General features: G+C 35.2%; 1 protein-coding gene across 8 annotated transcripts in view; it reads right to left on the bottom strand.

Moving 5' to 3' along the window:
* The window catches only part of ROBO2 (roundabout guidance receptor 2), a 1,750,895-nt gene extending 1,733,546 nt beyond the window's left edge, over nucleotides 1–17,349 (bottom strand). For 7 of the 8 annotated variants that reach the window (XM_055380941.2, XM_055380947.2, XM_055380948.2 and 4 more), the window contains exon 1: nucleotides 17,057–17,343. The gene's annotated coding sequence lies outside the window, so the exon portion shown is untranslated. Of the gene's footprint in view, nucleotides 1–17,056 lie in introns of all 8 variants that reach the window. The other variant, XM_063703928.1, reaches the window with a different exon arrangement.
* Nucleotides 17,350–27,904: the final 10,555 nt, after the last annotated feature.

The following is a 27,904-nucleotide window of genomic DNA, read 5'->3' as shown; positions in this document are numbered from 1 at the left end:
TTGATTAAAGTTTTGGTATATTCCAGATAAATTTCACATCCTTGATGCTAACACATTGTGCACAGTAGATGGCCTTCTTAAAATATTACTTTATAAAGGAATATTTAAGGTTATCTGGACAATAGAAAAGGAACTTTAGCTGTTACGCCACAAAAGGCCAGATTTCTGCACATTACACCTCCTACCAGTGCACACATGTGCAAACTCCTTCCTGAAAGCCTGGTTTGTGTTTCCTATGTGCTTAGCAATAGTCTTTACTCTCATGACTGCTTATATTAAGTCCTATTTTTTAAAGCATATACTCATTTATTTGTTTTCCCGAGCCTACCCTTATTTCCTCCTCTGAACTGGATTTCATTTGGTGTGTATTGCACAGGTTTGCACACTTGATTGTACGCTACTTTACAGCATCCTCTTGTGTTCTGGACACAGTTATTTTTCTCCATGGTAAGGTGATAAGTGACTTCTCTGAGGACTTGCCACCTTAGTATGCAGTGGTGACATCACCTGCTCAGGCTCTGTCTGCAATGTGGAATTTAGTATTTTCCAACTTCTGGTCTAACTTGAACTTCATAATTAAGCAGAGCTGCCTTTTGAGGGAATAGTAGGGTGTCTGCCCCTAAATGTCTGTGTAAATGCAGAAACATATTTGGGAACATAACTGACTTTTATGTACAGAAGCCAGATGCATTTCATGCCCATGCATGCTTAGGGAAGCAAGTTCATCTCATCTATCGCAATAAGCATCTGTTCCACTAAATTCCACTGCAGGATACTTTTCACACTTAAACAACAAAACATTTAAGAAAATAAAAGCTCTTCCCAATAAAAATGTGCATCAAAAACTGTGTATGTTTTAAAAAAAACCTTCCTCTATAAGATAAGGCCACAGGAGCTACTTAAAAAAGCATTCTTGAAATATATTTTCTGATAGGCATCTAGGCCCTTGCCTTATGTAAGATTTAGGGAAAGTGATGTGTGTGTCTTTATACCTGAAAGGCTGCTTTCAACAGCAAAGGGTATGCTTTGAGGTATCAGTATAGTTTTGAGAATGCAAAAGTTTAAAAGAACTAATGGAATGCATATTATCCAGGTATGAACATGCATTTGTCATTATTTTCCTACCATCTACTATATTAGAAACAGAAGAAAAATTATGGAAATGTCTGTTTTCCCTCAATAGGAATACCTATGTATTAAAGTTAATTATTATTCTTTAAACATTTTCAAAATAGATTCATAAGTGACAACTTTCAGAGAAAATAAGGGTTTTTGGATGTATATATTTACTTATAACATGGATAAAATTAATAATATAATTTTGTTAAAATGTTAACTCTGTATCAATAATGCTCTCTATTGTTTTTGCATTTTGTTTAACAATAGAGAATCTAATACATTTAGTGTTCATGAGTTTCATACAGTTTCCTGTCAATGTACTTTGTCTTTTTTTATTGGACTACTAATCATTTATTTATGATTTGTTGGAACTACTCATATTTTAAATATGTCAAGTGAATTGCAAACACTTGCTGCTGATTTGATATTTGCTTTTTACACATATTCATGGTATCCTCTGAAATAGAAAAGTTTTATATTTTAACAAATTCCAATCCATAAATATTTTTTTAAAAATTTTCTGTTATTGGTTAGGGCTATGTTTAGATATTTAGTTTTAACTGTAATGTTGCAAGTGATATTTGTCTATGGTATTTTTTCTTTATATTTTGAAAAAGTGTATTTGACATCCACTCTGGAATTAGTATTTATGAATGACATAGTATACCTTTGTGCAACTATAAAATACATATAGCCAATTATCTGAACACCATTTTATGAACCGTTTATCACTTACCCACTGATTTGAAACACTATCTTTATCATATATTGGATTTTAGGTTTATTGAGATTATGTAACATGAAATTATTTAATTATGAAATTATGCGAATTCAAGCATGACAGTCAGCTCTTCTTCCCCACCACTACCCTGTAAAAGGGTGGATGGAAGAATTGCTTCCTTATGGCTTCAGTGTATGAGTAGTATAAAACATGGTCTTGATGAAGTGGGAACTATACAGAAACTGTTTTTGGTTCTGAAATGTACTCCAGCTTTACCAATTTGTTCTACACATATACCATTGAGGGTAGAAGCTGAAGTTTGCTTACGATTATACTTCTACTACTTAACATTGTGCCAGATACTGAGTAGATGCTTAGAAACATGTTTAATGATTTGTTTTATTGCTAGATACCTAATTATCTGCTGTAGTGGTGCTACCTCATTCAGAATAATTTTGACCAATCTTTCTCCATCATGAATAAAACATTATTTACACACTTGTGTACATGCACATCTGCATAGAAACACACACACCCTTTGCAGAGACAAACTGCATTGAAAGCATGTACAAACATTATAGTATATTTGTTGATTCTGACCTGATTCTGATTCTATAGTATATTTTTTCATTCTGATCACAGTAACAATAAAAATAGAAAACTGTGTGTGAAGCTGGAAGATGCAGAACACGAAAGATCAAATTACCAATTTTTTTTTCTATTTTCTTTAGTTAGCTGCTGCTGAAATCAGAAAAGTAATGGACATAAAAATGAAAGTATGCAATGTGTGTGTGTGTGTATGTATATCACATGCACTCGTTTTCATGATGTACATATGGAATTTCATAACCAGCCAAACTAAGCTTCATAAATGAATGAGAAATAAAATCCTTTACAGACAAGCAGACGCTGAGAGATTTAGTCACCATCAGGCCTGCCTTACAAGAGCTCCTAAAGGAAGCACTAAATATGGAAAGGAAAAACCAGTACCAGCCACTGCAAAAACACACCAAAATATAAAAACCAATGAAACTAGGAAGAAACTGCTTCAACTAATGTGCAAAATAACCAGCTAGCATCATGATCACAGGATCAAATTCACACATAACAATATTAACCATAAATATACATGGGCTAAATGCCCCCAATTAAAAGACATAGACTGGAAAATTGGATAGAGTCAATACCCATAGGTGTGCTGTATTCAGGAGACCCATCTCACTTGCAAGGACACACATAGGCTCAAAATAAAGGGATGAAGGAATATTTACCAAGCAAATGGAAAGAAAGGGAAAAAAAAGCAGGGGTTTCAATCCTAGTCTCTAATAAAACAGACTTTGAACCAACAAAGATAAAAAAGGACAAAGGGCATTACGTAGTAGCAAAGGGATCAATGCAACAAGAAGAGCTAACTATCCTAAATATATATGAACCAAATACAGGAGCACCAGGATTCATAAAACAAGTTCTTAGAGACCTACAAGGAGACTTAGACTCCCACAAAATAATAGTGGGAAACTTTAACAACCCACTATCAATATTAGACAGATCAACAGGACAGGAAATTAACAAGGATATTCAGACTTGAACTCAGATCTGGTCCAAGCGGACCTAATAGATATCTACAGAACTCTCCACCCCAAATCAACAGAAGATACATTCTTCTCAGCACCACATAGCACTTATTCTAAAATCAACCACATAATTGGAAGTAAAACACTCCTCAGCAAATGCAAAAGAATGAAAATCATAACAAACAATCTCTCAAACCAAAGCGTAATCAAATTAGAACTCAGAATTAAGAAACTCACTCAAAACTGCACAACTACATGGAAACTGAACAACCTGCTTCTGACTGACTACTGGGTAAATAGCAAAATTAAGGCAGAAATAAATAAGTTCTTTGAAACCAATGAGAACAAAGACACAACATACCAGAATATCTAGGACACAGGTAAAACAGTGTTTAGAGGGAAATTTATAGCATTAAATGCCCACATCAGAAAGTGGGAAAGATCTAAAATATACACCCTAACATCACAATCAAAAGAAGCAATGGCAAACACATTCAAAACCTAGCACAAGACAAGAAATAACTAAGATCACAGCAGAACTGAATGGGAGAGAAACACGAAAAAACCTTCAAAAAAATCAATGAATCTAGGAGCGGGTTTTTTGAAAAGATTAACAAAATAGACCGGTAGCCAGACTAATATGGAAGAAAAGAGAGAAAAATCAAACAGACACATTAAAAAATGATAAAGGGGATCTCACCACTGATGCCACAGAAATACAAACTATTATCAGAGAATACTGTAAACACCTCTAGACAAATAAACTAGAAAATCTAGAAGAAATGGATAAATTCCTGGACACATACAGCCTCCCAAGACTAAACCAGGAAGAAGTCAAATCCCTGAATAGACCAATAACAAGTTCTGAAATTGAGTCAGTAATTACTAGCCTACCAACCAAAAAAAGCCCAGGACCAGATGTATTCACAGCCAAGTTCTACGAGAGGTACAAAGAGGAGCTGGTACCATTCCTTCTGAAACTATTCTGAACAATAGAAAAAGAGGGACTCCTCCCTAACTCATTTTATGAGGCCAGCATCATTCTGATTCCAAAACCTGGCAGAGACCCAATAAAAAAAGAAAATTTCAGGCCAATATCACTGATGAACATCGATGCAAAAATCCTGAATAAAATACTGGCAAGCGAATCCAGCAGCACATCAAAAAGCTTATCCACCACGATCAAGTTGGCTTCATGCCTGGCATGCAAGGCTGGTTCAACATACGCAAATCAATAAATGTAATCCATCACATAAACAGAACCAATGACAAAAACTGCATGATTATCTCAACAGATGCAGAAAAGGCCTTCAATAGAATTCAACACCCCTCATACTAAAAACTCTCAATAAACTAGGTATTGACGGAACATATCTCAAAATAATAAGAGCTATTTATGACAAATGCATAGCTAATATCATGTTAAATGGCCAAAAGCTGGAAGCATTCCCTTTGAAAACTGGCACAAGAGAAGGATGACCTCTCTCCCCACTCTTACTCAACATAGTATTGGAAGTTCTGCCCAGTGCAATCAAGCAAGAGAAAGAAATAAAAGGTATGCAAATAGGAAGAGAGGAAATCAAATTGTCTCTGTTTGCAGATGACATGATTGTATATTTACAAAATGCCACCACCTCAGCCCAAAAATTCCTTAACCTGATAAACAACTTTGGCAAAGTCTCAGGATATAAAATTAATGTGCAGAAATCACAATCATTCTTATACACCAATAACAGACCAGACAAGCAGAGAGCCAAATCATTAGTAAACTCCCATTCACAATTGCTATAAAGAAAACAAAATACGTAGGAATACAACCTACGAGGGATGTGAAGGACCTCTTCAAGGACAACTACAAACCAGAGCTCAAGGAAATGACAGGACACAAACATATAGAGAAACATTCCATCCTCATGGATAGGAAGACTCAATATCATGAAAATGGCCATATTGCCCAAAGTAATTTATAGATTCAATGCTATTCCCATCAAGCTACCATTGACTTTCTTCACAGAACTAGAAAAAAACTATGTTAAATTTCATATGGAAGCAAAAAAGAGCCTGTGGAGCCAAAACTAGCCTAAGCAAAAAGAACAAAGCTGGAGGCATGATGCTGCCTGACTTCAAACTATATTACAAAGCTACAGTAACCAAAACAGCATGGTGCTAATACCAAAACAGATATATAGACCAATGAAACAGAACAGAGGCCTCAGAAATAACACCACACATCTACAACCATCTGATCTTCAACAAACCTGACAAAAGCAAGCAATGGGGAAAGAATTCCCTATTTAATAAATGGCGCTGGGAAAACTGGCTAGCCATATGCAGAAAAGAGAAACTGGACCCCTTCGTTACACCTTATAAAAGAATTAACTCAAGGTGGATTAAAAACATAAATGTAAAACCTAAAACTATAAAAACCCTAGAAGAAAACCTAGGCAATACGATTCAGGACACAGGTGTGGGAAAAGACTTTGTGACTAAAACACCAACAGCACTTGAAACAACAGCCAAAATTGACAGATGGAATCTAATTAAACTAAAGAGCTTCTGCTCAGTAAAATAAACTATCACCAGAGTGAACAGGCAAACTACAAAATATGAGAAAATTTTTACAATCTATCCATCTGACAAAGGTCTAATATCCAGAATCTAGAAGGAACTTAAACAAATTTACAAGAAAAAAACAAACAACCCCATCAAAAAGTAGGCAAAGGATATGAACAGACACTTCTCAAAAGAAGACATGTATGTGGCCAATAAACACATGAAAAAAAGCTCATTATCACTGGTCATTAGAGAAATGCAAATCAAAACCACAATGACATACCATCTCACACCAGTTAGAATGGTGATCATTAAAAAGTCTGGAAACAGCAGATGCTGGAGAAGATGCAGAGAAATAGGAACACTTTTACACCATTGGTGGGCTTGTAAAATAGTTCAACCATTGTGGAAGACAATGTGGTGATTCCTCAAGGATATAGAACCAGAAATACCACTTGACCCAGCAATCCCATTACTGGGTATATACCCAAAGGATTATAAATCATTCTGCTATAAAGACACATGTGCACGTATGTTTATTGTGGCACTATTTACAATAGCAAAGACTTGGAACCAACATAATGCACATCAATGATAGACCGGATGAAGAAAATGTGGCACATATTCACCATGGAATACTATGCAGCCATAAAAAACGATGAGTTCATGTCCTTTGCAGGGACATGGATGAAGCTGGAAACCATCATCCTCAGCAAACTAACACATGAACAGAAAACCAAACACTGCATGTTCTCACTCATAAGTGGGAGCTGAACAATGAGAACACGTGGACACAGGGAGGGGAACATCACACACTGGGGCCTGTCGGTGGGTGGGGGGAAAGAGGAGGGAGAGCATTAGGACAAATAGCTAATGCATGTGGAGCTTAAAACCTAGATGACGGGTTGATAGGTGCAGCAAATGACCATGGTACATGTATACCTATGTAATAAACCTGCATGTTCAGCACATGTATCCCAGAACTTACAGTAAAATTTTAAAAAATGAAAGTACGCAATATGTGTATATGTGTGTGTATATATATATATAGAAAACATGCGGGCCAGGCGCGGTGGCTCACGCCTGTAATCCCAGCACTTTGGGAGGCCGAGGCGGGTGGATCACGAGGTCAGGAGATCGAGACCATCTTGGCTAACACGGTGAAACCCCGACTCTACTAAAAATACAAAAAATTAGCCGGGTGTGGTGGCGGGCGCCTGTAGTCCCAGCTACTTGGGAGGCTGAGGCAGGAGAATGGCGTGAACCCAGGAGGCGGAGCTTGCAGTGAGCCGAGATCGCACCACTGCACTCCACCCTGGGCGACAGAGCGAGACTCTGTCTCAAAAAAAAAAGAAAACAAAAAAAAAAAACAAAAACAAAAAAAAAGAAAACATGCACTCATTTTCATTATGTACATATATGCACATTATGAGTGTGAATATATGTTAAATAATATCCCATCAGTTTTGTATTTGTAATATATATATGTACATGCATATACAACAAATAGAGGTGTTTTGCATAACAATTTCATTTATATTCATTTCATCAGCTAAGAACTAAAGAGAATTTAAATCAAAATCAATTATTCATTTACAGATGTTTTTAACCATTATCTCCCCCTTTATCTTCATTTTTATGCCTCCTTATATTGCCATTTTGTGACTTTTTTTTGCCATAAATTATACATATTTGGAACAGTCACTTTAAGAAATTCAATCTTTGGGTAAGATCTCTAAGATTGATTTAGTGTGAATACGTGTGTGGGCACACACTTGACAAAGAAAGGCCAGTTATAAATATATGTGTACACTTATCAAAAATAATTCACATAAAATCTCTGAATAAAAGTATCTGTATGCTTTTTCTGTCAATAAAAGCAATATAGCATAATTCTTGGTAGTAAATCTGTTTGTTTTCATTCTGTTGCCTACCATGTGAGCTGCCATGTTGGTATAATACATTGATCATTTGATATTTTACTACAGCAAATAATAGTGATCCCCCCGAAATAATAAATAAATAAATCAGTGAGTTTCAAGGAAATAAATTTTTTGATGGATCAGATAATTTGAAGTTGTTAGTTTGTTTTCCAGCAAGGTGAAAGAAAAAAGCTATTAGTTTGTTCTCTACCAAGGTGAACGAAGATGAAAACTAAAGTTCTCAAGGCCAGTGCATAACAATAATGTGCTGTATTCTGTGCATCAATCACCATTACCAAATATCTTGATACCTATATTGACAAATATTTCATGTACCGCTTTAGTGGTGATTAATCAATGTGCCATGGCACTGAAACTGAAATGAGACTTTGTAGTACAAGTGATATTCAAAGGGTTTTGAAAATTTATCAGCTCTATAGATAAAGATGAAAAATTATCATCTATATCTATCTAGAAATACTGTTTCTATAAGTGTTACCTATCCAAATATTGGTTTTATTTACTTAATATTTAGAAAACGTGAGTTTAGTAAAAATTGTTCAGATTTTCTTAGTGTAGTGTGTGAAATTACTATGTAATTATACAAGAAATATGCTACACAGCTGAATATACAAATAGGCCAGCAGAGGTAGCAAAAGGTGCCTTTTAGTGTTGTTATCTCCCCTATAATCTTCAGCAACATCACCCACTCTTCTCTCTACACCATTGATGTATGTTATCTAAATCAAGTCCTGTGCAAATGCCACCTCAACATGAGTCCTCTAGCCTTGCCTTCTTATCAGAATGCAGCTTGAAAGCCCCGCTATGTAATTCTATAGCCACCACTGAAAAATACACACTTGTTGCAAGTATTGAAAAGCCTCATACTGCAAATTCAGAATTCACAGTATTGAAAAAATTAGTAATTTTTTTAAAGTTACAATACTGTGAACTATATAAAATGAATTATGCTGGGATCAGATGACTCTCTTCATTCCAGCCTATCTTATATTTTCTCATTAATTTCTCCATATAGTCACAACTAACAACAACAGACTCACTATTACATTTCATTAATGGCTATTTTATAATAAATGATCTCAATAGCATTTCTGAACCCTCTGCTATTCTGGTTTTACATAATTCTTGAATTTTTGAATGAGTTAGTTTTTGATTGAAAAAGACCTGACTCTTATGCTTAGAAAAGCCATCATTTCTTTCTGTAAGCTTTCTATCTTCTATAAGCTTTACATGTTCCATAAGCAAACATTCACTGGTTTTGTGATCAAACTAGAGAGGCAAATTCAGTTAATAATAACAACATCATTTATCATCCTCAAATCTAGTGTTATGGATAATATGATTTCCACAAGGAGACAGTTGGTTGCACGAGCGACAAGAGAAAGACAATCAACAGTCTTATACTCATACCAAGATATGTCCACACACACTTGTTTCCACAGTCAAAGTAATGCCATATGTCCCCAGTGATGTGGGTGGGCAAAAGGAACAGTTGGCCTGCTAATGAGGGCCATATGTACACGCAGCCTATCATACCATCCTTCTTACTTATGGTTGCTGAAAACTCGGTGGAAGTGCTTGCTCTGAGGAATAGCATGGCTGGAGGAGGAGAGGCTTCCTTAACAGCAGGAAAGGACCATTTGTTGTACAACTACTGTATCTCTGAAAGTGGAAGCTAAAAATATGCATGTACGTTACTCATTCTCATTAAGAGTTACTTACGCATCCGTAGAGTTCTTTACTCCAGTTTCACCTTTCACTAAATTCTTTTGCATTTATGTGCAAAGGGATTTTGGGCCCTTTTCAAAAATTACTTTTCATAATCAATCTTGTTAATTTGATGTTCATTTGCATCAACTTCTCTTTATTTTTAGCTTGATCTCCAGAAAAATTATACTTTCTTCGACATTGTTAAATGTTACAATATTAAAAGAAATGAAAAACACTTAAAAACTTAGAATATTTGAATGAGGGTTTCTGGAAGGCAGAGAGCAATAAGGCAAAAGTACTTACTGCACTACTGTTTCAAAGTAAAAGAAAAACAAAGATTTTAAAAATGATTATAGCAGCTTTGTATCTCAACCAGGGTTTCCTTTGAAATTTCTACAACTGCAAACACTATTCAGCAATTTGCACTGATTATAAAATTTATTGTTTTAAGGTCAATTGTGATACTATGATCAGATAATATAATTTACTTTACTCTTAATGGCTTCCTTTTGACAAATGAGGGAGCTTTTAGGAAGGACAATGCTCCCTGCACAACAACCAGTAAAGCATGTCACATCCATTTACAATATAATTTTAAGAAAAATGAAGGACAAACTACTTGTGAGGCAGCAAGAATTCATTTGCATTAAATTAATTTGAACAGGGCATTTCAAGTTCTCTCTGGCAACAATGGAATAAAGGGGAAAATGAATCTATCTTATGCAATGATCCTCTTCTAGGTTACAGAAAGATTTCAAAGGCTGACATGACCATTGTTAAATTTCTTCTAGAAGTCTATGATTAGTATCATAGATATAACTCATGAGATAAAATATTCGCAATGAATGTTTGTGAACTGCATCAATTATTATGGAACTACTGTCTAACATCCCTTTGAAAATTTATATTCTGCAAAGGTTAAAAAAACACCAACCTTTCTGTGCTTTCTTATATGGATGAGATTTTGTAAACAAGAACTAAACTTCACAAATAAGCAATATGGAAGATAATGTTCTATGTTAATTTAAACCTAAGTAATCCAGGAGTTGGCCTTGATAAATAATGGGTTTAATTAATATTTTTGACCCCAGCAGTGCAAATACTTTTACTTACATTTTACTAAAGCTAGATTTGACAAATCTAAGGGTATTTAATTTATCAGTAGCTGTTATCAGTCAGATGAAAACTTCCCCATCAGTACCTTTTAATGGTTCAAAAATAAATTGTTACCCCCACAGATACATTATTTTTCCATGCGTAAGCAAGCACATTAATTTCAGGTTCTCAAGGCACAAAAATATTATTACCACTTATGAAAGGTTGCATAATAGTCCCAAAAGATGTTCTTGGCCTAATCTCCAGGCCCTGGGAATGCGCTGTCTTACACAGCCAAAGGGACTTGTAGATATGATTAACTTAAGGATCTTGAGACAAGGTGATTATCCCACGTCATCCATGTGAGTCCAAAGTAATCACAGGAGTCCTTAGATGAAGTAGAGAGAAGGACTCAAAGTTAAAGGAGGAGACAATGCGGAGAAAGAAACAGAAATAAAAGCAATGCACCTTGAAAATGGAGGAATGGGTAAAAGACAATGAATACAGGTGCCACCAGAAGCAGAAAAAGGCAAGAGAATGGATTCTCCCCTCAGCACCTTGAGAAGGAACCAACACTGCAGACACAGTGACTTAGCCTAATTAAAGTGATTTTGGACTTCTGACCTTTGAAACTGTAAGACAATAAATATGTGTTCTTTTAAGTTATTTAAGTGTGTGGTAATTTGTTATAGCAGCAGTAATACAACTAATACACCACTACAATAAGCAAAGGAAATAAAGTGCAATAGTGACAAACTTAAGGGATTCCAGAAAAGAGAAATAAAGTGGTAAACTCAATCACAGGATTATATTAGTAACTGTATTATATGTTACTTGCTTACCCTTTCAATCATATTATTGCTGTAATTATCACTATCATCCAATCCATATGATTATACCAGTATGTATAACTTAGAGATGAAATTTTTTTCTATTTCACCCTTCCCATAATTCCATGCAGCTACCCGTAAGCAACCGTGTATCTGATGGAGCTAATATTTTCATGGAAAAATCTTCCATGTTAAGCAGAAAATTTACATCTAAAATTAAATTCTTTTAAGCCAGTCTGGGGACAATACCTAGCAAATTCAAACATTACTTCTCAAGAATACCACCAGCAGTGAGTTTGTGATGCTGTCTTCCACCAACTGAATCAAAATTAATTTTAAAGATTCTCAAAGCAATATTTTAAAAAATTGTGTACAAATTTTTCCTCTTGGTAAAAATAAACCACTTCTCAACCCTCCATTATATTTATGTTAATTACATGAAGTCCATACATGAATTGTCATACCACAAATAGAAAACTATTTAAATAGAAAAATCTCACTCGGTGCTGACAGAATGACAGCATAAAACTGTTAAGCATGGGCAGGAGAAAGTTGTTTGTGTTGTAAATATTTCCCTTCTCTCATCAAAGTTTGTCCTGTGATCTAGCGCTCTTCTCTCCACATGCTTGAGTACAGCAAAAGTTATAAAAATACTCATTCTAGTTTTCTATACTTTAATGACAATGGAACACTAGAAGAGAATTAGGAGATGGGAATGTTTTGTGCAAGACTGACATTGCATTTGAGGGGAAAATAAAAACTTGGATATAATATGTGGGATATCTCCATAGTAATATACGGGAGGACAAGAAAAAAATACTATCAAATTTCTACCATGTGCTGAGCCCCTTATAAACAAATATCCAGCCTTTTTAATGTACTAACAACCACTCTTCATAGCAGGCATTCTATTCCCAGCTTGTAGATAAGAAACACGGCTTCAGAAAGGGATCTTCACCAATTTCACACAGTCAATAAAAGGCAGAACTAGGGCAAATATCAATAATAAAAATAGCAATCTAATCCTAATTGGACCTGGCACTGTTCTAAGAAGCAAATCATTAACAAAGAATTTTGAGTTACATGCTCTTAGTCTCCCCGTTTTACACAAGAAGCAACTGAGGTAAAGAGAAGCTATACCACTTCTTTTCAAGCTCATATAGCTAACAAGATACCATTTTAATCATGGGTCTGTAATAGATCGTGTACATCACTTCCAGCATTCGCTGAGATTTTTCTTATTAAACCCTAAGCAAGTATTTGATCGCTGAGAAGCTGTAATTTTTTCACTGCTCATTCTTATCACAGTTCTTCAAGAAAAGTACAGTTCAACACATTTGTCCTATTTGGTTGCAAATTTTGAAAATCAAAATATATATCACACTAAGCTGTTAGCTCCATTTAGAATTTTAAAAAACTAAATTTTTCACTCAGTAAAAAAAAATTGCATTGTTTACTCCCATATCTACAATATAGCTTATAAGTGTATATTTGTATTGTAAACATAATTTTCTATAACTTTTATAATATTTAAATATTATTTAAGGTTTTAATATTTAAATGTTTAAATAATACATTTAAAAACATAGTTCAACAAGTCCAAATAATCCGTCACTCACTTATGACAGAATATTTGTTCAGTATCTTCTGTTTGTTCACTCTTGTGTAATATATCCTACTTTAAGAATCAAAAACTTCTCTTAATGTCAACACTACAGTCTCTTCACAATTCCTACCTATTCTTAATTACCCTTCAGGAGCAAATAAAATGAATTTATCCCAAATTTCTTTGCTTTGAAACAACTTCAATGAAAATGGTGGTTGTCAACCATATCTACCATTCATATATCTCTCCATGTTTTTCTGCATTAAATTTCATCTACTACTCCCTTATGCCATCAATGCCACTACAAAGGGGGACAGGGGATGAATCTCGTAATGAACAAAGGTATATACACTAGATCTTAGGATGTTCAGTCATCTCCCTAGTATATTATGTCCCATTTGAACTACTCATATTAAAATGAGCAACTACATGAACATGGTACTTTTAAGAAAGGATGTTCAAAAATTAATTCATATCTTGTACAAATTTGTATCCAAGAAAGCATGACCTCATAGGCATGACATATGTGAATGAAAAAATTCACTTTCAGCAATGAATGTTGATGACACTCCTTTAGCAAGAGTTGTCACCAAGCTACCTACAACTCCTCAGCACTCACTATTCTCATACATGTGGTCGGAGAATGTCCAAGGGTGCAGTGATTCTGTCCAAAGGCTTTTCTGGGCCATCAGAGCTGTCTCAGCCTGTGTACAGGGTTATACAGAAACTCTAGGGCATTAATGACTCTGATCACTGGAGCAGCCCTGTACTAACTGCAAATTTATGGAGGAAACTTCCAAGTCCTCTTGCCCCTCAGTTGGGGTAACTCTGTTACCTATTTCATGCGGTCTCAGTTCTCCAACAAAAATGATCTCAGCTTCGTCATCTTACTTGCATCTCACTACACGGCACAACTAGAAGTTGACTAGGTATTCTGCTTTAATGTATATGCAAAGCCCTCTTGCTCAGGAATGTCTGTAGAATAATATTTCTAAATTAGGAATACAATTGGTCTTGTTCTTTCCTGAGGGATAAAATGTCATCTCTCTTATCTCCCTCTCTCCTTTCTTCCTAATTCATCTAACCCTCTATCTGAAAGAATTACAAAGGAAGAAATATAGGGCATTGTTTAGCATTCTCAAGAGGATTGTTTTCCTTGGAAATGTTGAAATGACAGTGAGTATCACACATACACTGCTTGAAGTATTTTGTAGGATCCGAGGGAAGAGAAAATTTTGACATTCCAGAAAATTTAAGTCATCCTTTTAATGTCAGGACCAGAAAGGAACAGGTCACATGGGCAAGAGCCATAAAACTAATTATCTTGACTCCTTCCAGAATACCTGAGCTATAAATGTTCAGGGAATCCTGTAATCAGATGCAAACTTGTGTATAACATACTTAGTTCCCAAAGGTAACTTTGAGTTTTATGTATATAATATGAAAAATTGTTTCAAAGCATTTGAGACTCCAAAAAGTTTCATAGCTAGCATTCAATATTCTTGTTTAACTTCTCCTTATACCCCTAAACTGTACTGAGCATGCATAGACACACAAAAGCTCCCTCCCTCCAAAAAACTCACAAACTCTCTTCGAAATTTATTTTTTTAAGAGATTATGTAGGATCAACTATTACTGCTTAAGAAAGAAAAGGAGGGAAAAGGCTGTATTATAGGGATTTTGTTTTCTTCCTCAACTCTTGAAGAAGCCTATTTGTGTCAGCCCGTGTCAGACACCAAAGTACTTATCAATAAAGTTTTATGAATGTGGTCACATATGAAATATAAGAACATTCCGTTTCTACTTCTCCTTTTCTCATAAGTCCCACATCAGATATACATTAGATATATCTGCCAGTGTTTCCACGGAATCTGAAAGACTATTCACTGCGAAGCTGGCAGTTCAGCCTGAAAGCAGGTTCTGTCTGCATTTCAAGTTCACACTAAGTGGTTTAAAAATACAGCTAAATGTGGCCTGTCTTTATCCTGATTATAAGACACAAATTATCCCAAGAATATTCTTAGTAAAAATTGAGTCTCCCTGTGAATCCACTTTTATTAAGAAGGACACAGGTCAGTTTTTAGGAGTTTAGGAGTTATTTGGAAGTTAGGAGCATCTAAATATGGAAAATAACTCCACAAAATTATAGTATATTTTATATCAAAGAGAAACCAGAAAAATAAGAAATGTTTTTTTTCATATAGCATGTTCATATATAATTATTTCAGTAGTCTCAATGTAGTTGTGCAATTGTTTGGGTAAAGAACTAAACTTGAAGTTAAATAGCATAGGTCTGAATTCTTATGGTTTATAACATTCATATATTTTATATGTTCCATAATAATATGTAATTTCTAAGTTTATAACATAATAATTACAGAAATCTAGATAAAGTAATACTTCTGTGACACAGTCTCTTCATCTACAAAATGGAATATCACTTTTCTCCTTAAATTTATATTAAAAATTGGAGAAGTAATATATGTGAAAGAACCTTACATTAAATATGCAAGTTTTATTTGTTGAACTCAAACAGTCATTAAAGAAAGAACAAAATAAAATATTACATTTTGATTAACAAAGTAGATACATATATCTTAATCTGAGAAACCTTTAAGCTCTCTTGACTATAAAATGACATTGGATCCTAAAAGAGAATTTGGTAAATATTTGAAAGATATTTCAATTTCACACCTGAATTTTGATTCTGACATTTATTTCCTAAACTTATCGTTTGTATACTTACCTGCTATTAAATCCACAGTGTGTCATGTGACTAACTGTACGCCCACCGATTTTATTGACAGGTATTCAGCAAGGCCCACAAAGTAAGTATTGAATTTTTTTAAAAAAACAGACCCAAAACACCTAAAAGCAAAACAGTTAGTAAATTCTTACAATCATGATGATCACAAATTAGTGCTATTAGTAAGAAAGAAACTTCTAAAGCAAATAAAGTCATAATACCTCCAAGGAATTTTGTCTCTCTGATACACACACACACACACACACACACACACACACGCACACGATTAAAAAAATGAAGCAAATGTAAAAATAAATAAGTGAAGGAAGTTCTGTGGGAAATGTCCATAATTTCATGACCAGAATTTCTCTATCAATCCCTTTCCCCAAAGTTCTTCGAAGAAAATAAAGTTGCCTTTCTTGCAATGTTAACTCATCACTTTTCTCATAGCATTTTCAAAAGAAATATTTCCTGTCAGTCGGCCACTTAAATTTGGTGCTGTTAAAGAAATCCAAAAAGGTATCAAATTTGCCACAAAGGATAAAGAGGACCAACATGGCTTTTAAGCTAAATTGCCGTCACATCTCACAGGCTGTCTAGAGAGCCTGAAGTTCCCTTTAATAAGCTTATGGAGGGTGCAGAGCAAAGGAACCTCAAGTTACTCTGAGGGTTTTCCCCTGGTAAATTAGGTGGAAAGGAAGAGTCCCAACCCCCACCCCCAAAACTTAGAGACCAAGGTTGCCCCGTCACATTCTGTGCCCAGACCTTCTGCTTCCACGCCTTCCCAATCCCTTCCTTGGCTTGGAAAATTGGGCATGAGGCAAGCAAAAGGAAGGACAGAAGGCCAAAAAGGGCATCCGGGAAACCAAATTTCCGTCTTAAAAGCTTGTCTAGAAACACATACATAACGCGTGCCTTTGGGGACATTTCCTAAAACCCCATTCACTTAAGCTAATTCCATCCGAATGCCCCCACGCTGGCCGTGAGGATCGCAACCACCCACCGCCCCTCCGCCCCCTCCCAGCCTGTGCAGCCACCGCCAAGACCTTCCGTGAATTTGGGAAATATAAAGGCAGCAGCGCTTGGGGGAGTTGAGCAGCCTCGCCAATGCCACGTCTCTGGTTCGAGACCCCTCGGTTCACCTCTTTGCCGAACTCACCTGGAGTCAGGTTTAGACGGCAGCCTCCACCCAGTGGGACCGGGAAGCAGCCCTGGGAAGCTCCGCAGCGTCCGTGTGAATAACGAGGGCAGCGCAGCGGAACAGCTCCCCCCGGACCTGCTGCTCCCGCTGCTCCCCGGTTTCTCCCACTCTCTGTCTGGGAGCCGTCCTTCCTTTTCTTTCCTCTCCCTCCCCTGCCTGCAGCTACCACGCTCCCTCCTCCGAGTGGTGGCGCAGCGCTGTCCTTCCGCCTCCCTCCTCCAGCGCGCGAGCTGCCCGTGCTACTAATGAGCAGGCTCGAGGCTCCTCCCGGTCTGGGGTGCGCACAAGCCCCACGCCAGAAACGAGTTCGCAGGAGCAGAGCTGTGGATATGCCTTGTGCGGCCACTGGAGACAGGAACTGGAGGAGGCATCCAGCATCTCACACTTTCTAACCACTCAGCTTAACTAAGCCATAACCCCAGACTCCTTCCTAAATATCTCCAGTAATTTACAAGTGCTGAAAAGTAAATGAGGGGTTTGAGCACGTATCTGTGTTAACAGTATTGTCTGTATAGAGATGCTAATTTGGCTAGATTCTAGGGATGAAATGTTCAAGGAATGGTATATGATTCTGTCTGATTGTTATTTTGACATATTTTGACTATACTTTCAGGTCTGTAACATAAACCAGCAATCTTCTAATCATGACAACACAGATTGCTAATCGAAGGCAACTGATACTTATTGAATACCAGGCTCTGTTTAATAGTCTCTTTTTTCCCCAGCTAATCTTTACTACAATTCTGTGAGCACTACTAGCATCCCTATTCTATATTTTAAGAATTTGAGACTGACTTTTAAAACAAGACGGTCTTAAAACAAGACTAAGTAACATGTTCCAGCTCGCAGAGATTCTAAGTTTCTGAGCCTGAATAATAACTGAAATCTGTAGCTCTCACAAACCATTCCCTGTGTATAATGTGTTGCAGCATCTTGGATGGTACTGTGTAATTGAACCAACAAAGATAATAGGACTATCGGCAAATACACACCACGAGACTAATGAATACCTAGAATCCTAGTGAGACTTGTAAATAGTCAAGCACCGTAAGTAACAATAGCTCAAGTGCATGCTAAACATGGTGATTACTTATAAAAGAACAGCAACCAGTATGAGTTTAGACAGACAAATAATGTTCAAAATGTTCAGAATCAATGTCCAGCCACATATGAGTTGAATTCCCCACTCTAAAAAAGAGGCCAGATGTGATGTATTCTAAGAAGTCTACAATGGGCATGGTCTTTTTGCAACCAAAGAAGGCCTTGTAAACACTTGTTTCCCATTAAGAAGATGCAATAGCTAATTAATATTAAATTTGAAAATCAACGATAATTTATTTCAACTAACCTTACATGAAAAAATAATTACTAATTCAAGCTTTTAGAATTAAATAGCATTGAGTATCAAATTTACTTCAACCCATAGAAATAATAGACAGTTAATTAATAAAGTAAGTAATTTAATTAACTTTACTTTTGTGTCATGATGTATTTTTCCTTAGGAAAAGGATAAGAATTGTTTCCCATGGTATCAACTACTAGAATATGACTTTTATATTTCTCTTCATGAAGATTAATTAATAAAATAAGTACAGATATATTTATTGTCAACAAATCTATCCAGATCATTCATTCTCCACTCAAGAAATTATTCTAGGCAAGCTTTATTTCTCCATATGTACAAGGCAATTCAGAGGTCAAAAATTTTAAAACACTTAAATTAATATCAATCATTAACTAATTAAGAGTAGATTTTATTTATAAACAACTTTAAAAGACTATGAACAAGGTATAACAAACTTCTACTTTATAAATACTACTACTTCTATTGAACACAAAGATATATAATTATAGTTTTCTCCCTGTTTAAAATATTTATTGGTTCTGGCATAATAATGTCATACTCATCCCTCAATAATCAGTGTACATGTAACCAGAAATCTTTTTTATTCACCTCGCCAATGTAAGGATTTCTGTGTTTTGCGTGTTAACACTCTATTTATTCTGCGTTTCTAGTGCTTATCCTCAAAATTTCTATAGTTCTGGTCACTTATGAATTCTACCAATCAGCACTGTATAAATAATGAAAGATATAAAATGTGTTAAATAAATGGATGTAAGGTTTATGCTAAATTTTTCACATACTAAGTACTTCAAAATCCTTATTATTTTTCCTTAAGCTTTTATGTGCATATATTTTATCTCTCCAACTAAAGAATAAGCTTCTAAATAAGAATAGTTTTGTCTATAAATTTTACGCATTTTAACACATTATTAATCTAAAACCTTGGACTAGAGTTTGGAATTCTTTTATGTATTCATTTATTGATCCAAAAAACAGGTTTCCATGCCATTTTTTCTAAACCTTGTGCAAGATATAGGGTATACAATGATGTCCAAACTTGATAGAGTCCTTGCCCTCATGGAGTTTAAAGTGCAGTAATGTAGAGTAATTTTAAAATCTATTTATTATTATTTAAAACAATAAACGAATACATTCTTGCCGAAAATAAATGAAAAGTCTGTCTGTACTCCTTGGCCAAGGCCAAAACATGAAAGCAAACGAGCTGCCTGCCTGAAAACACTACAAGCAACTCTCAAGAGGGTTTCTCTGTTGAAACAGTACGTCTCATTATGGAAATAATGAGAAAAATTAGTAACTGTGCAAATGACAGCACACATGCATCTTTGTGGTTTCTGACCTTTTAGTATCATCAGAGCAAGACCACAAACCTTTCAACACCATGCGTGGTATTAATCTTGCACAGAATATAATGTTTTCACATATTTTATTCTGATTTCCTATAATTTCAATTTTTAGCTAAAGCTAATGGATTTTTCTAGTGAAAATATTGTGTACTGAATGACTTTCCAGTGAGATCCGCGTACCATGCGCCATTTTCATGCTCATGCTCATTTCTCTGAAGTCTGTTTGCCTTTAATTCGCCATGATAAAATTCCTTGTGTACTTTTATTGGCAACCATCGCATAGTGACACTTGCATCCAAATGTAATTCAATTTGAGCTTGGCAGTGTTTGCTTTTTTATCAGAAAAGGAAAGTTAGAGGGAACAAGGGGCAAAGACATGTGTAAGAATATCTGAGGGGCCATCACAGCAGCATCACAAATTCAAGATTTGTTTGAAACATTAGGCAAGGGACTGACAGCCACGCCCTGGGATAGCTGAAACACTTCACAACCTGCTCATGTTTATGACCAAAATCATCACCTAAAATGAATTCAATGTGTAAATATCATAATATTGTTTGTGTATAAGTAATCATGAAGCAGTGTTAGGGAAGGGAGTATAATCTAGTAAGAAATTGGAACAAAAAAATGTTAGACAAAATTCAAGAGGATTTAAAAGAAGAAAATTATCCTGTCTGTTCTGAACAGAATTGAAAAAGCACATCAATCATAGCTCTATACATTGACCATAGACTTAAAGCATAACATAAAAATAAAGAAGGCAGATAACTCAGGAAAACATTTCTATTAAATCTACTCCATAAAGTTTTCCCATACTTTTATTTTACTCACAGGAGCATACATTTAAATCTCACAAAATCAAATATATTTCGCTGATTCAATTTGTAGCAGATAGAGGAGCATGTCCCAGTGCTATGACAGTGAGTTGTCACTGTAACATACCACTGTTTTACATCTTACCTACAGGCTAAAATGTTTACCCCTAGAGTCGTGACTTTGTATATGGCAGGAGATTGCTACTAAAAGCAAATATATTTGGCTGAAGGGTAGATAACTCTTTAAGCCATTATATCATTTACTAAAATTTAGCAGGCATTTACATATTTACCTACTTAGTTCATATGACAAATATGTTTGAGAGTCTGCCATATACAAAAAAGAAAAAGATGGAACCTTACAAATTTAGAGATTACTTAAAGAAATGGAACTGAAGGGTTAACTGTGATGGCAAAAATGAAGAGAGCAAAACCAGAGGGTACTTCAAGGAGAACAGGCATGAGAGAGGCATTATAATTTGGAGGGTGCTATGATTTGAACCTATGTGCCCATCCAAAGTTTGTATGTTGAAACTAAAATCCCAGGATAATGATATTAAGAGATGGGAATTTTGGTTAAGTGATTAGGTGAAGAAGGATCCACCCTCATGAATGAGATAAATGTCCTTATAAAAGACGCTTTAGAGGAGTGCCTGGCTCCTCAGTCTCTTCTGCCATGTCCTTACATTGTCCGTTTTTGCCCACTTTTGTCACGTGAAAACGAAGCAAGAAGGTGCCACCTCGGGAGAAGAGAGCAGTCTGGACCAACCGCCAAATCTCCGCTGCCTTGATTTCGGACTTCTCAGCCTCAGAACTGTGAGAAATACATTTCTGTTTTTTTATAAGTTACTCAATCTGTGGCATTTTGTTACAGCAGCAGACAGACGAAAACAGAGGGTAAGCAGCCTGGTGAGAGTGGATATTTTAGAAACTTGAGATGATTTAATGTCGCTGATTCTCCATTTTCTCATATGTAAAATGAAGGAAATAAAGCTGATTACTTCATAGTTCGTTGTGCAAATTAAATTAACTAAACTATGTAAATAAAGCAAGCAATATAGTTCCTTTTATCTAGTATATACTGTTTAAGTATTGTTATTATTACATGGGGAAACCAAGAACTTCCCCAAACAGAAGGATGCGGCAACCAAAACCAAGATATAAGAAAGGACCAAAGTTCACTGTGACAATTTGGTCAAGTGCTGGTTAGGGAAGATAGCATAATGTTACGTATAGATATTATTTTAGGATAATTTTACTCTCCCCGAACTCCTCTAACACTTTCCCTAGGTCTTGCATTGCACTTCTTAGTTTGTCTCTTGAATTATGGTTATTTATATAAATCTTTTAGCTTCCTACAAAAATAAGCTTGTAGTGGGACAGATTCTTAAGGATCTATGTCAAAGCAATTTTTCTATTTCCTGCAGCAAGTAACCCAGTAGTAATCACCCAGAATTTGTTAAAGGAATAAACATAGGAAGATTAATTTCAACTTTTTTCTTTGCTAATTTTTAATCAGAATTATACCATTGTTAGGGAGGGAGAAATTACAAATTGTGAGGACATGAGTATTAATATTTAAATCTGTTATTCTGCTTTATTTTAGAGTTTGCCATGTTTTGTGATTAAAAAAAAGAAACAGGACATTCTATATAGCTGTTGCAAAACGTGTGGTCTGTTGGTGAACTAGCAGCACCAGCATTACCAAGAGTTCCTTAGTTTGCAGGACTATTGAGTCAGAATTCGTACTTTGACAAAACTCCAGGTGATTCATGCTATGCATTTAAGTTGGAGAAGCACTGTTTTATAGTTCTCCTTATGTCCTAAATGCATTGTCAGTGAAAGAAAATACTATACGTATGATAATAATAATGGTAGTATTAACAAAAATGTAACTATTAGTAATTTTATATGCTCTCCCAGATACTAAGTCCTTTATTTAATACTTGTGATAATTCTGCGAAGTTGCAATTGATATCACCTACTAAACTGATACTCAGAAATCTGAAGTAATTCTCCAAGGTCACAAAGCTAGTGAATCACAAACAAGATTTTTAAACTCTTGCTGCTTCATTCCAAAGACTAAACTGTTTCTAACTCACGGTTAATACATTTGCTTCTACCTTCCATTTCCTGAATGTGGTTTCCTTTCTATTTCATTAACTTTATTTATTCATGACTGATTTTTAACCCTCTCTAATATTTTCAGAATACGGTGTACTATAGGTTAATAAGGGCAATACCAAGCAATATCATGTTGAGAAAGCGTGCAGAAGTAGCATCAAAAAACAGAGACTTTTTCCAAAATGTTTACTGAAAATGTTCAACAAAAACAAGACTTTCTACTTAGAAATTCTACCCTGCATAACTCAAATGGAACATGATTATTAAAATGACAAAAAAGATTCCATAATTGCCTAAGAGCTAAGAATAAGAATTGCTATATAAAAAAGCATAAATATGCCATGTGAATGACATCTATAAGAATCATGGGAGTGCTATTTGGTATTTAGTATTTAGTTCCATTCTGCAGTATGATCAAAAAGAAGCGTCTGTATAATTCACTGTGCATTATAGCACAATAAATCACCTCATTAGGCTCAGATATATGTAAAGATTTACAGTCTGGGAAAGTCCACTAGATATTCTTAATCACTTCTTAGACTGTACTGTCCCCCATATTTCTCTTTTTCTATAGAAAGGTTGCACATGGAAAGGCTTTATTTTAAATCTGGCAACGAATGGAATGTCTGTAAAGCAAGAAATAGATGGAAATTGACATTTTAAAAGAAAGATTGGCTTCTGAAGAGATATAGCTGTGAACTTGGTCTTTTTGTTGGAGAGAAGTCTTCCCTAGCCTTACTGTACTATTTTTCCCAAAGCACTCTTTGTATTGTTCTCCTTTCATCTCTGGCTCCTATCACATGGCCCCTCCCTCATTCTATCTGGTGACTTCTGAGAAAAATGCTTAAATTCTCCAGAGAAGATTGAAAACAATGCTAAATATTCCTCAGAGAAGCAAAATTTTATGTTAACAGTTTATATTTTCACATGAAATTCTCTATCTCCTCTCTCTTTCTGTCTCATATATGTATGTGTGTGTGTGTGTGTGTGTGTGTGTGTGTGTGTATATAGACAATATAATATACAGTAGATATGTATATAGAGTATAATATACTATATATGTGTATATAGAGTATAATATACTATATATGTGTATATAGAGTATAATATACTATATATGTGTATATAGAGTATAATATACTATATATGTGTATATAGAGTATAATATACAGTATATATGTATATATGAGGTCAGGAGTTCGAGACCAGCCTGACCAACATGGTGAAACCCCATCTCTACTAAAAAACACAAAAAATTAGCTGGGCGTTGTGGTGCATGCCTGTAATCCCAGCTACTCAGGAGGTGGAGGCAGGAGAATCACTTGAACCCGGGAGTCGGTGGTTGTGTGAGCCCTGACCATGACATTGCACTCCAGCCTGGGCAACAAGAGCGAAACTCCATCTCAAAAAAAAAAAGGTGGAAAGGTCTTAAAAGACTTTTGAAAATGAGATTTGTCAAATATTTCTTATTAGAGATGAAGAAAATAAGTGTGGACCCACACGTAACCTGTCTGAGGTCACAGAGGTAGGGACCCACACATAACCTGTCTGAGGTCACAGAGGTAGGGACCCACATGTAACCTGTCTGAGGTCACAGAGGTAGGGACCCACATGTAACCTGTCTGAGGTCACAGAGGTAGGGACCCACACGTAACCTGTCTGAGGTCACAGAGGTAGTCAGGCTGCAGCAGACTTATTGGTTTTCCTCTATGACATGCATTATTATTGTTTTTGATCATTTCAAGAGGTTTCTAGTCGATAGTGGGATAAAATTTCTAATTTGGGAACCTAATTTTCTTTGCAAATCTTCTTTACATCTCTAGCTTATTAATACACCTCAGAAGTGTTACAGGAATTAGTTAGCAGGATTTTGAAGAATATTTTGAGGTATGCTGGGAAAAATCATGTGAAGTATCAATTATTAGAAACTAAACAATCAATACTAGATATTGTAAAATTATATTTAAACTTCCATATGGCATAAATAAGTTATTTTAATGTACAGTCATTGTACTTTGTAAACTTGCATATAAAATATTTGAAAAAATAACATTTCAATATATAAAATGTAAATGTACAAAGGTAAGGAATAGAAAAAATAGGTGAAAATAATCAGGCTAAAAAAACAGTACAGTGTCATCCTCAGAAGACTATAAAATGATTCTCAACCTCAAGAAACAGAAGAACTTGAACATGGAAATTACCCTCTTCTAGCTATACTGATTATGGTACATAATTTTAAAAGGCTTTTAGAGAGAAGAGAAATGTTTTATTATGTATTCAGCAAAGTGTTATGGTGATGTTTCTTAACTATCAGCTATTTTTAAAATTCCCATAATCTTTCTATAGATGACAAAGTTACATAAATATGAAGGAAAAGAACAGGCCCTGCAAAGGTGATAATACGATTCTCTTTCCAATGATAACATATTTCTAAGCACACATCTGCTAATCATATTGATGTGCATTTAGTGTTCTTTTACCTACACCTGTCAAAGTGGCTAAAGTAATCCTTCATAAGGAGATAATTTTTTTCTTGTAGGTGATTTTTTTCCACATAATACTCTAACATTTCCAATTCAATTTTTCTCAAAAAAGTTTACATGATATACATATACAATTACTAAAACTTTGGCTGCATAAATAATTTAAATGGACTTTATTTCAAAGATAATATTTACTTTGAAAGTTGTAAACCTTTGAATCATCAATTAATTAGAATTATCTTATATCTTTCTTTATAAATAAAGTTTCTTGTCCCTACATATTTATGATTTGGAAATTTTCACCTGAAAAATTTCATTTTCATTTGGATGCCTTGTCTTTAGTATAAAATTCCATATTTCAATTTCAATATAATTTTTTGATTTTTACTTGAAGTTATGATAAAATAAGAAAAGTGAAAAATAGAGATAAACTTTAAATACCATGTTATTTGTGCTTAATAATAAAATCAAGAAAATAAAATATCTAAAATAATTATAACTATTTAAATAAACAAAGTATCATATAATGGGCAAAATATTCTTCTGGCTAGTCAGATGATTTTGACAGGTTGTTTATGGGTTCTGAAGTTCAGTTTGCTCATCTCTAACATGAGGTTGAACTAGATATGGCTTGTTTGGCTGAACTCTGTAAAGCTGGTCAAAAAAGTTGCATTTGGATTCTTCTTCCTGTTACTGTATGCAATAGAATGTCTCCTGTCTCTACCATAAGATTCAGAACACAGTCTCTGACCTTTCCGAATAATTTCCAAGTCTCCTTATTCTCCTGAAGCCTTCTATAAATGGCTCTACCATGCACCCTGTTTGTCAACACCAAACTCGAAGTATACCTGATGTCATCCCTTCCTTTACCATCTTCCTACCTGTATCCAATCCGTAGCTCAACCATTTCAAACTTGAGAAATCTCTCTAATGCATCCATTCTGCTCATTCTCTATAATGAGCACTCTAGGTCAAACCACGACCAAACACATCAGTTCAGTTCAATATTTTGATGGGTCCCTAATGTGTCTGCATATTTCCACTTCCCCCTTCTACCATCTGTTCTCTAGAAAGCAAAGAGAGTAATCACCAAAAAAAGAAAAAGAAAAAGAAAACAGGAAAGGAATTACATCAGGTCACTGCCCTAGATAAATCTTCCAGAAGATTCCCAATACTTGTGCAAGAAATCTCACACCCCATATTCTGACCCCCTAACTCTAAATGTATGTATAACCTCATGTCATGCATCCTTCACTTACTATGCTCCAGCCACCATGGACTTCTGTTACTCATACACACTGAACATTCTCCTGTGAGAAGGCCTTGTCATGTGTTCTTTTGGTTGCCTGGAATTCTCTTGTCATCTTCCCCTCTTTCAGGCCTGAGCTTAATTTCCTCAAAGTGGCCTTTCTTGATCCCACCTTATCTCACTTCATCTTCAACCTCTTTTAAAAATCTTCAGTCTGATTTTTCTTCATAGCATTTATTATAATATGTCAATATCTTGTCTATTTATGTGATTACTAACTTATATTGAGGAGAGCATTTTGAATAATATCTCAATAGGCCGAGTTTCTACTCCTTTGTCCTCATCCCTCAATTCCCAGCATTTGGCACAGGATCGAGTGCAACAAACACTTACTGACTGGATAATGAACTGCATATAAGATAAAATCAAATAAACCTTGGGGAATTGCAGGCATGTTCCCTTACTCTTGTACTCTTATGCTTAAAGTGAAAATATATTCATGTTATATAATAAAAATATGTCCAGCTATATTAGTGCAAAAAGGGTTATTTTTTATTCCTTATCCCATGTTGGTTTGGGTTTTTCCAATAACCTAAAATGCAAATTTATATGCTGAAAGTTTATTAAGAAATACCCTTGGGATTAAAAGGAAGCAATATTGGGCAGAGGAAGGTTAGCTGTGATGCAATCTCAACACATTCTTCAACCAAACTTATAGAGTTCCTCAGAGGTGTCTGAATTGGGACATGGAGGGTGGGCTTCTGTACCTCACTCATCAGTCAGTCACTGTGTAAGGCTTCCCTGTAAAGGAACATGACCACGGGAATTTCTACAACCAAGAAATTTCCCATAGAAGGCTGACAGCTAAGGGCTCTCTGCCGCAGTTCTCCCACCAGCTAGGAAAATCAGTCCTTCATTCGTAAAGGATGTACAAGACAATATATCACAGAGGCCGATGTAATCATGTTGCAATTATCTTCAAGTCATCATTGAAACAGAGTAGCTGTTTTCTTCTACCAGCCATATTAGCTCACACATATATTTAAGAACAATATAAAGTGATAGATAAAAATCTGGGGCGATAATGGGAAAACCTTGTTATATTCCTGGGGTTGCTGTTAAATATTTAGGTAATAGATGTAATACATAGATAAATGTTTAGACTGTGGGCCCATCTAAAAAATTAAAATGCTCAGATTAGCTGAATTTTAATCCAATGAAGTACTATTTTTAAGACTCTTGATGCAGACAGATCTATTTTGTCTGTAATTAGCTTAATTAAATTATCTCCTTTTTATTATTTTATTGTATTTGTAGCTATCAATCCATTATTAAAGGAGAAAATACAACTCTTGAGAATGTGGTGGTATTTCCTATTTAGAGATTATCCTCCCCTGAGTGGCAGCAAAATGAACTAAAATAT

This window comes from Gorilla gorilla, chromosome 2 (genome assembly GCF_029281585.2).
Source record: "Gorilla gorilla gorilla isolate KB3781 chromosome 2, NHGRI_mGorGor1-v2.1_pri, whole genome shotgun sequence".
Classification (NCBI taxonomy): Eukaryota; Metazoa; Chordata; class Mammalia; order Primates; family Hominidae; genus Gorilla; species Gorilla gorilla.
Note: the sequence above shows the minus strand (reverse complement) of the source record. Positions and strands in the feature narration are given on the sequence as shown.